This window comes from Polyergus mexicanus, unplaced genomic scaffold (genome assembly GCF_030449975.1).
Source record: "Polyergus mexicanus isolate NDT 795.1 unplaced genomic scaffold, iyPolMexi1.0 SCAF_18, whole genome shotgun sequence".
In the NCBI taxonomy this organism is placed as follows: Eukaryota; Metazoa; Arthropoda; class Insecta; order Hymenoptera; family Formicidae; genus Polyergus; species Polyergus mexicanus.
Genome location: NW_027223338.1, coordinates 3405572 through 3416074, shown reverse-complemented (window position 1 = coordinate 3416074; position 10503 = coordinate 3405572). Strand labels below are relative to the sequence as shown.

The window sequence follows — 10503 nt, the reverse complement described above, 5'->3', positions numbered from 1 at the left end:
CATTGGTGTAATTATGAATCACGCGATCGACATAATCCGTGATTTTTTCAAGTGTAATTTTTTCTCTACGTGATTTATCTGCCATTAATATAAAGAATATAGTCTGCATATCACTTAGAGATATATCTTCAACTTCATTTTCACTGTCGCTTGATTCGGAACTATCGCTTTCATCGTTTTTCTTCAAAAGTAACAACAAAGAGATTGCAATTACTGGAATTACTGGTTTGTTGACGTTTTGCATGGCGTCCATTTTCAAATCGTATTAACGCGCAGAGAGCGTAAGCAACCGTTCCGAATAACTAAAGCGCTTCATGCGCATTGACAAAACGGAACGATGTTGAAGCGCTGCGCAATAATAATGCAGTCTATACGTTTCATGCACAACTCGGAACGCACCCATAGAGTATTGCATATTGCATATTGCACGGTGCATGGTGATTTCGCAGATGTCCCCCTCATGGGACACAAGTGTATGGAGTTGACCTCCCTTATTTTGTCATCCTGTTATGCGCTTCGCTGCTGTTCTAATGGATACCATTTATGGTATATTGTAATCAGTGGTATTGTCGGGAGCTGCAATTGCGCTGTATGTTGACATTCTAGTGATTAGATTCTCAATAGTAAATTGCTGAGTAATTTAGACGGGAATCGATTACTTTGAATTAAAGGACCGAATTACTGTGATATCATTATTATATCGTGCATCCTGTTTGCGGGAATGCAAGGATTATGTAATTATGACCGAATTAAATCTCATATTTAGAGTTGGTAATTGTTTTCAATAATTATACCTTCAATAATTATTGATATTATCTTATCAGATAATATTAATATTACTATTATTTTATTATTCTGAGAAGAAGTTGTTATAGTCAGATTTTCATTGTTGTTTGCGGATGGTCAGCATTACTGTCGTAAGAAATTGACTGAAGGATGCAATTCTGAATTAATGAGACCGACTGGCCGTAGCGCTCGGCCTTTCGGCTCGTTTTGTTTTGCTTTGTCTTATTATAACTTATAAGTAGAAATTACATAACCGAGCTAAATAGTTCTGATTGCGAATTTATTCTGATTCTGCTTTGGCAGTTATTATTGCTGTTATTCAGTACTCTGTGACAAAGTCTAGTTAGATTTTTGTAACGAGGATGTTGTTGGAAGTGACTTTTGATTTAATACATGGAAGGGCTACTGCACTACGTTTGAGCAGTCAACGCTCCGTCTGCGTACCCTGTTGAATTGCTCTTATGGAATATGTATGTAATACGTACGTGATAGTTGAGACCAGCAATCGGGATACTCAGCTTCTCGGCTGTGTTTCGCCTACTGGTGTTCTGCGATCTTGCAGTTGATTACCTTTTACTGCGGTGCACCCCTGTCTGTTCGTATATTGAATGACAGACAATTATTGAATTATTGAATGACAGACAGTTATAATATGGAGATTACACTAGAGTGAATCTAGCGAGATTGCTGAATTTGAATCCACTGAGCACTTTTTGAGGGTTTGACAGTTGGGATTATCGAGTTCAAATTTACAATACATAATTGCTGATTTGCAGAGATCTATGTGACCGATGGTTATAATTTTGGTTCTTTGAACTACTAATCTGTGTATTACTGTTGACTTATATTTGTCCTGATTCGAAGTGGATGTCTATCTACTGCTGATGTGAACTGTCTATGTCTGTTTCTGTTGAATCTTCCCTGACGGTAGTACACAAGTAGATGAATAAGCTGGTTCAATGGCCTATTTGGGAAATTAAATGGAGAGAAGGATTTATGGACGGATCAGTAGTGTTTGATTCATTTTATCCGATTCATTTCACGTATTATAGATATGAATAAATGATTGATTTGGTGATGATTTGTAAAACAAAAGCAAAAGAAAACAAATAAATGCGTGTCTATTTATTTACTCAATAACAATATACATGATGGATCTACTTGAATAACTCAGGATGTGCTACGTGGGACTGCGGGCCTTCCTTCTTCGGTACGTACGCATGCTTTAATGTATCTACGATTTCAGCTAACGTGCTGGGCATGCGAGTGTGAGAACCTTGGACGGTTGATCCGCTTGCACTTGAGTTTTTGATTGGACCATCGTAGTGCGGAGAACCTTCTCTGCGGCATTTGACAGGACCTGAATACTCGTATGTGTTGCACATGCGGGTTGTATATTAGTTTCCTGGCGTGTCTAAGCGCATAGTGCACTGGCGGAGACTTTGTGACATCTTGCATTCTGGGTTACGTGGAGTAACCTTTGAGTGCTGAGATCACCGGATATTATCAGTGTCTGAAATTTTAAAGGGTGTCATTATATTAAATAATATCACTGAGGTGGCCTACTGCAACCACAAAAATTACGGCAGCGCGATATTCACGAAATTTAAGAGTTTTTCGAAAGCGCTCGAATGTCTGAGTTTCTCGAAAGCGCTCGGATTTCAGCGTTTCTCGAAAGCGCTCGACCATCCGCGTGCTGCGGGCGGCACCGCTTGGCGACGCAAGGCGCCCGGGCCAACTCGCAAGTGAAAAGCCGTCCGGCCGAAATATAAATCAGACCCCCTGCGGAGAAAGCACGACGAGTCACGAAGAAAATTCTTGGCGTCAGCCGCCAACCTTATAAGCGCAAGTCGCTATAAAAAACGTTGGAAGTAATTAACGGCGCTAGCCGCCGCACCACCATCAAGATACCTCGACATCAGAGTGCTAGTACGCTGCCAACTTTGGCCGAAATAACTCGACGGCGCAACACTCGCCCAACACCGTTGAGTCAAACCTCGGCCAAGCGAAGAAGATCAGGCGCTAAGTCGCCTCCAGCCATAGTCGCCTCCAGCCACAGGCGCACAACCGCCTCCAGCCATAGGCGCTCAGCCGCCTCCAGCCACAGGCGCACGTTCGCCTTCATCATCAGGCGCTCAGACGCCTCCAACTCCAGGCGCTCAATTATCTCCGGCTTTGGGCGCTCGATCGCCATACACCAGGGACGAGCCACCGACCACAGGAGCCCCGCTGCCGCTAACCGAGCGGAATCACCTCCAGGGCAGCCCCCGGAGGAAAAAGAAGATAAGGGCCCGGCTTCAGGAGCTCTTCGGCGCTAGCCCGCCAAAAACCAACCGCGTTAGCTCCTGTTCAAGAATTAGGAGGGATCGGCAAGTTACCCCTGACATCGAGCGGCCACGGAATATCACACCTCCGATTTTGTGGTACCCCCGCCGCTGATTTCGCTACTACGTAGGACCTAAGAAGGAGAGCATCACCACGCAAACGAGTCCGTTCAAAAACTACGTAGACGCGGCGACACAAACTAAAAGACGCGGAGGCAAACGGAAGCTCTTATTTAATAACAACAAACCATATGCGTATAACCGCAATCTCCGTTGTTAATGTATTATCGTTGAAAGAATAAATGTATGATAGTATGTTTGAAAAACCGACTTGTTCATTTTGTTTACCTACAAGTAGGAATAGTTGGGTAGTATCCTACAGCGAATCCTGAAGCGATAGATCTCCTATCCCTCATACCTTACCCATAATCATTATTGTTTTCAAACTAACTAGAACAAAGCGAACGCGTTGTTTTGACTTTATCGTCAACGATTTGACAGGATACTTAAGTTCTTATAAACATAGAATGCATCCTATACTAGATGTAAACTTGTCGATGAAATGACACTAAATAAATAACGGAACCTCTGGCGGTCGGAATGAGTCACCGGATCTTAGTAATATCACTAGATTCCGTTGTCATGAGAAATTGACTTTTAATTAATGATGTATCTATCTAAGCTTCTGGAATTGGAAACAAGAATGATATATGATGGATTGATTCTGGGAAATGACTGGTGACCTGTTCCTTGACTGCCATTGGTGAGAGGCTCTCCGTGTCCTTTTAACATAGAGTGCACTCGATATAGACGAGAAACATGGCGTTAGGAAATGATATTAAATGCCAGAAACTCCTGGCGACCGGAATGAGTCATCAGACCCTAGTAATGTTAATGGGTCCCATTATCATGAAAAATTAGCTTTTATAACCGCTGAATGCGGCAAACAGTGGATGGTTTACTTGTATAAATCTCAGGAATTAGAAACGAAGTAGGATATACGGTGGATTGATTTTGATGAATGTCTGGTTTTTATTTCTGGATTGTCCCTGGCAGGAGATTTTACGCTTTCGTGACATAGAATGTATTGATGATGGTTAGGGAAACATCGGTGAAACGATATTAGATATTAAACATTAAATATTAGTTAAGAATCACCAGCAACAAATGACTTGGTGATGTAATTGGATTCCTTTACTGCGAGAAGCTGGGCTCTTATAGCTGTTAAATCATGGCGTTTATTGCTTATTGGCAAGAGATCGGTGATTTATCCCTAGTATTAGGCGAGTTTTAACAAATCGGATGCGCTCTTGAACAACTGTAGTTATGAACTCGAGCTGCTTTACTTTTAATATAGGTAATTGACTTTGTACTGTGGAGGCACGCGGCCGCGCGCACCCCCCCCCCCCCCGGTATGGCCGGGCCCGTTAATGTTATGTTATACATCCGGCCCCCCTTTTGAAAATTTATGTATGGAAAACAATAATAGGTTGAAATTACCGACTCAGGGGAACTCGGATAACCCAGAGTTCGGCGCGGTGGAAGTTGTGGTCCCTGACTCCCCGGCGTCGTCATGGAGCATAGGGCCCGTTGAAAGGATGTGTGGGCATGCTTCATCGAGGATTCGCGAGAAGGCGTTGAATATATTGGCCTCAATGGAAAATGATACCCCTTGTGTATCAAATGGGATTCGTCTTACTATCAGGACACTAGGTACTTGCGTGGAAGAGTTATTCTTGGTTGCTACCAAGATGGAACTAGCTCGCAATTATATTTTAAGAAAGATGAAACAACAGGAAAAGCACAGGATCTTCACTCTGAGATGAGATTTCTTGGATCTTTCCTCTTACTGGACAATGAATCCTCTACCCGAATGCAATACGGCGATGATGAGACTTCTAAGTCGTTGCAGAACAGACTGAACCATCTGGAAGATGAGGATGTGGCCTCTCCTTGTCTGGGACTGCCCACTTTTATTTACCGCTCACCTAGTATCCCACGAGGGGATGACACTGCGAGTGCTGGATTGGAGGCTCTATCTGGAGCAAATGTAATGCCAGCGGTTTCACCTGGAATAGAGCATGCTCTAGATCAAGCGGCTGGAGACACCCTCAGGGCGGAAATAAACAGGGTGCAGGAGGATATTGCCCGCATTAACAGCGAAATAGCGAACAAGTCATCGGCTCTCTTGGAGTTGGACGTGGCAACGGAGACGACCCTCGATAACCTGGGATCTCAAGGAAACTCCGGGAACAATCAGGAGAATATGGATCGGGCAGGACGGGCTCGCAGGTGCAGTGAAACCGGTCGTCCTAGGGGAAGATCACCCCGAATAATAAACCGACCAAATATTATCAATATGGAAGGACAACAGACGGAAAACTTTTTACCGCCACAGGGGTTATCTCGGAGCCCCAGTGACAGGCAGGTGGGCTCTACGGTTCCTGGAGCCCACAGGTCTTTATCTCACAAAGGGCCAACTCCTCTGTTGACGACGGGCAGGGAGCTTCAATTGGCTACCATCGCTGACAAAAGAGAAGTGAACCCTACGGACTTTCTAGAAATGGTCTTGGTGGATTGTTCTATTTCTAACATAACGGACGAATCTCAGGGATTAGAAGCCGAGAACACTGAAATAGGTATAGTAGAAACCCCTAGTAATATCCCTGGGACAAAACGAAAGGCTGGAATCTCACCAGAGATAATCACTAGTGATAATGACAGAGAGGCGGATAATACAAGAGCAGAGAAGGCTATATCTATCTCACGCAGGAAAACAAAAGCGAGTAAGAAGAGACTACAAGAATTGGATACGATTGATCTGGACAAATGGACCGGAGATACTTCTTCTACCAAGATGTCCACAGAAGCTGAAATAAGCTCAGAAACTGAGATCAGAAGGAGCAAAAGGAAGAACACAAAAAACACAAAGAAGGGCACCGGTAAGAATAAGAATAAGAAATCGGAAGCAAGCAGCATTGTGATCTCCTCTGAAGAGGAAGGTGAAAGTCAAGATTTCGCGCCGGTGGACCTCCAGATTATGGGTGCTACCGGCGCGGGAGCTCTGGGACTGGATTGTCTGAGTAATGTAGAGCCCATGCGCCATAAAAGCAAGAACTTGCAGGGCGGAATAAGTAGTAAAATGAGGCGGGACATAGAGAGAGCGAAAGAAGTGATCAATACGCTCATATATAAGGCCGAAGCTATCGGTGACCCAGCCTCTCTGAAACTAAAAAATAAGGAACTTGAAGCCCAACTTGAAAAATATAAACTTGAGGATATCCGCCGGAAAAGAGAGATGGATGATATTAGGTCATTACTCGAAGAGCTCAGAAAGGAAATTTTCGGACTAAAAGATAAACTAGACCGAGTTGAAAAGGAGAGAAAGAGAGAGAGAGAGAAGGAGAGATTCGCAAAAGGGGTAGAATCGAAAACATAGGGACAAAAAACAGAAGTTTCCTAGAAAAGAACAAAGGTACACTCAAGTTAATAACAATGACAACAATAACAGTGATATACTTACCTTACCTGGTGGAAGTGCGGTGGCGGATGCGCCCCCCATAGGATTTCCATTGGATGGGGATAATTTCCCAATTAAAAGGGACCCTAAAACTGGAAAACTCCGTTTTATGCAGAAGGTGACCCGCATGGAGCCTGAAATCAGGAAAGAAGACATGCTGGTAGACACTGGAACTGGCAGTGACTCTGTTGAGAGTAATATAAAGCCCCTGCCAAAACGAGCCCCCAGATTGAAACCTAAAGTGATTGCGAACGTCCAAGTGGCGCCTCCAAAGGTAAGTGGCAGTAAGGCAACAACAGGAGGTAGTGAAGAACAAGAGCAGATCCAAGATAACGACCCCGAGGGAGGAAGGGATTCGAATGAAGAATGGAGCAGAGTTCAACGGGGCGGAAAAAAGATTCTGACGGAACGCGAGGGACAGGTGGGTGATCTACCCACCACTCAGCCCAAACAACTTTTGGGAGGAAAGGCTAGCGTCGGAGGGGTAAGTGACCCCAAATTAGGCAGGGCTATCTGTAAAGCACCTAAAACGGCGGCCATTATGATTACCGGCCGCACACTGGATTTCTCGTATGCGGATGCGCTTATGCGAGCGCGACATGCCATTTCGTTGGCTGAACTGAAGATTGACCGTACGAAAGTCAGGAGGGCCGCAAATGGAGGCACGATCATCGAGGTGATTGGCCCTGACGGAGCCACTAAGGCAAATGCCTTAAATCAAATTTTGGTGTCCAAACGAACGGTGTCCAAACGAACGGTGGGCAAATGAACGGTGTCCAAACGAACGGTGGGCAAATGAACGGTGTCCAAACGAACAGTGGGCAAATGAACGGTGTCCAAACGAACGGTGGGCAAATGAACGGTGTCCAAACGAACGGTGGGCAAATAACGGTGTCCAAACGAACGGTGTCCAAGTAAACGATGCGTATTTTCTTATGTGTCCAAAAGCTACTGTATCCAAAATTACTGTGTCCAAATGCACTGTGTCCAATTGAACCGTGTGCAAAATCTCGTGTCTATTTGCAACGTGTCCATTTGCACCGTGTCCAATTGTACTGTGTCCAAGTGAAGGCCACTCGATAATTACCCCTCCTCCTCCCGGGGAAGACGACTCGGATTGGTGACCCTACTCACCGAGATCGTAACCAGTGAAACAACGATTATTCCTATTTTATTATTCATATCTCACTGCGGCTTCATTCACACTTCGTTCATTTCACTTCACTCATTTTACTTCATTTAACTCATTCACTCATTTCACTTTATTTAATTAATTCATTTTCTTTCATTTCATTGTCATCTCCAATTTTCATTTAGGCTACTTCATTTTATCCTATTATTACTAATTTCTTAGTTCTGCATGGTTTGGTTTTGTTCGTTTGTTTATCGTCGTTACGCTGTAGTGGTAGTAATTTATAGCTCTATATGGTGAGTAAATTGGGATAAATCATCACTGGTGGCCTTACTGTCTCATTGGTTGGGTGCTGACGAGGAGTGGGGTTGCTTAGTGTTTATTTAATTCTGAGTATTTATGTGTCTGTTGATTCGAGACAGTGTTGTCCTTTTTCTTTTGATTTTGCTCTTCTTACGAGGTCTTCATTTATTGCACTGCAATGAATATTAAATCCTCTTAGGCGAGAAGAAATGGGATGGGATTTACACACATATATATATACACACATTTGTATACACTAGGGTAGGGTATTATAGGGTATTAGAATAATATTGCACTCTAAAGGGAATTTAGGAAAGTAAATTCCTAATTTAGGGATATATATATATATATTTACGCGGGGAATGGGGTATTATATATTACACGTATAACGCAGTATAACATGACATATATACATACACACATATATATATATATATATATATATACACACATTTACACACATATATATTACACAATACAAACAGGAATGAGATTGAAGGGAAGAGGTCCGGGCAGGAGCCACGGGGGATGGGATGGGAAGGGGGGGGGGAAAGGGGCAATAGGATATATACACAAATGGAGAGGGCAGAGTCAAGGAAGGGCGCGGTTTTGATTACGTAAGGAGTAATAGTTTGGGCTGTCGTAGCTCGGGAAGTCATGCGCCAGCGGGTCCCCGGGCTGCGACGGGTACGGCAGTGATGCCAGAATAGAATTCTATTGCTGACCCGTGAGCTGCGAGACCCGTTTCTGGCATCACTGGGGTACGGTCCGACGTGACCGCGGAAGGGGAGAGTTTTTAGTGGGTGAGAGTCCCACACTACCTCACCACACCAAGTGGTGAGGTGTGCATAAGGCATTTTCTCTCCCCACGCAAAAAAAAAGTCGTATGAAGGCAACAAATCTTTACATACAAGGTAAGAGTGAGTGAGTGAGTGAGTGAGTGAGTGAGTGAGTGAGTGAGTGAGTGAGGGAGTGAGTGAGTGAGTGAGTGAGTGAGTGAGGGAGGGAGTGAGTGAGTGAGTGAGGGAGTGAGTGAGTGAGGGACGGAGGGAGTGAGTGAGGGAGGGAGTGAGTGAGTGAGGGAGGGAGTGAGGGAGTGAGGGAGGGAGTGAGGGAGGGTGGGAGTGAGGGAGGGAGTGAGGGAGGGGGGAGTGAGGGAGTGAGCGAGGGAGGGAGGGAGTGAGGGAGGGAGTGAGGGAGGGGGGAGTGAGGGAGTGAGGGAGTGAGGGAGTGAGGAAGAGAGGGAGTGATTGATTGATTGATCTTTATTAGCTTTCTCAGCTACATATATTAACGTATCAACTGCAAACATTTTTATTCTACATCCTTCTGGACAGATTTTTATTATATCATTTATATATACTATAAATAATAAAGGTCCTAATACAGATCCTTGCGGTACCCCATATTCTGTGGTCATTAATTTAGACCATTTATTGTTAAATTGAACCTGCTGTGTTCTATCCTTTAAATATGATCTTAACCATTCTATAACCATTTCCCTAATTCCATATTGATATAATTTCTCTAATAATCTTTCTCTATCTATTGTTTCAAAGACTCGCTTAAGATCCATGAAAATTACCCCTACCATTTTTGCCTCACTAACTATCAATTTCCACTCATCAATGACTGTTTGAATCGCTGTTTCACACGAATACTGTTTTCTAAAGCCCGACTGATGTTCTGTTATAATACAGTTATCTTCCAAATACGTTTCAATTTGCTTTTTAACTACTAATTCTAACACTTTTTCAAATATTGGTAACATATTTATAGGCCTAAATTCATTTGCTTTTCTAGCTTTCTCTATTTTTGGAATCGGTATTATTGTAGACGTTTTCCAACCTTTTGGACAGCAACCTTCCTTCAAAGAATTATTTATTATATCAACAAATTCCTCTTTTAGTACGCAAAATGCTGCCTTTAATATATCGCTAGTTATTCCCTCCTCTGTACCTTTCTTTTTCGGTAGTCCCATAACAATTTCCTGTAAATGCTCTATACTAATCATTTCAAAATTTTCCATAATTCCCTCGTTTTCAATAAGATAAATAATTCTTTTACATGCATTTCCAGTTTTACTCCCATTTATAGATTTTACTATACTAATAATACTTTGTATATAATATAAATTAAATTTATCTGCTATATTGCATCCTTCAGTGCTGTCTAATATTTCAAAATCTATATTCTCTACTTCCCTCTTACCTCCTGGTTCGCCTCTAATTATTTCTTTTAGTGTTTTCCACATAGATGTCGGATTTTCTTTATTAAGATCTATCATATTTTCATAATATTCCTTCTTCTTTGTCTTAATTAATTTAACTACTGTATTTTTTTCAATTTTAAATTGCAACCAATTTTGTTCCGTGTCATCATACAATGCCTTCCTATATGCCTTATCCCTTTTAGTACTCTGCGTTGATACCACTGCT

General features: G+C 42.9%; 1 long non-coding RNA gene across 1 annotated transcript in view; it reads right to left on the bottom strand.

The window, feature by feature from the left end:
• Positions 1-2286: 2286 nt before the first annotated feature.
• LOC138941086 (uncharacterized) overlaps positions 2287-10503 on the bottom strand; it is a 17912-nt gene continuing 9695 nt past the window's right edge. The window contains exons 2-3 of the long non-coding RNA XR_011448110.1: positions 6634-6764; positions 2287-2299 (exon numbers count right to left, since the gene is read on the bottom strand). This is a non-coding gene — a long non-coding RNA (uncharacterized lncRNA). The remainder of the gene's footprint in view (positions 2300-6633; positions 6765-10503) is intronic.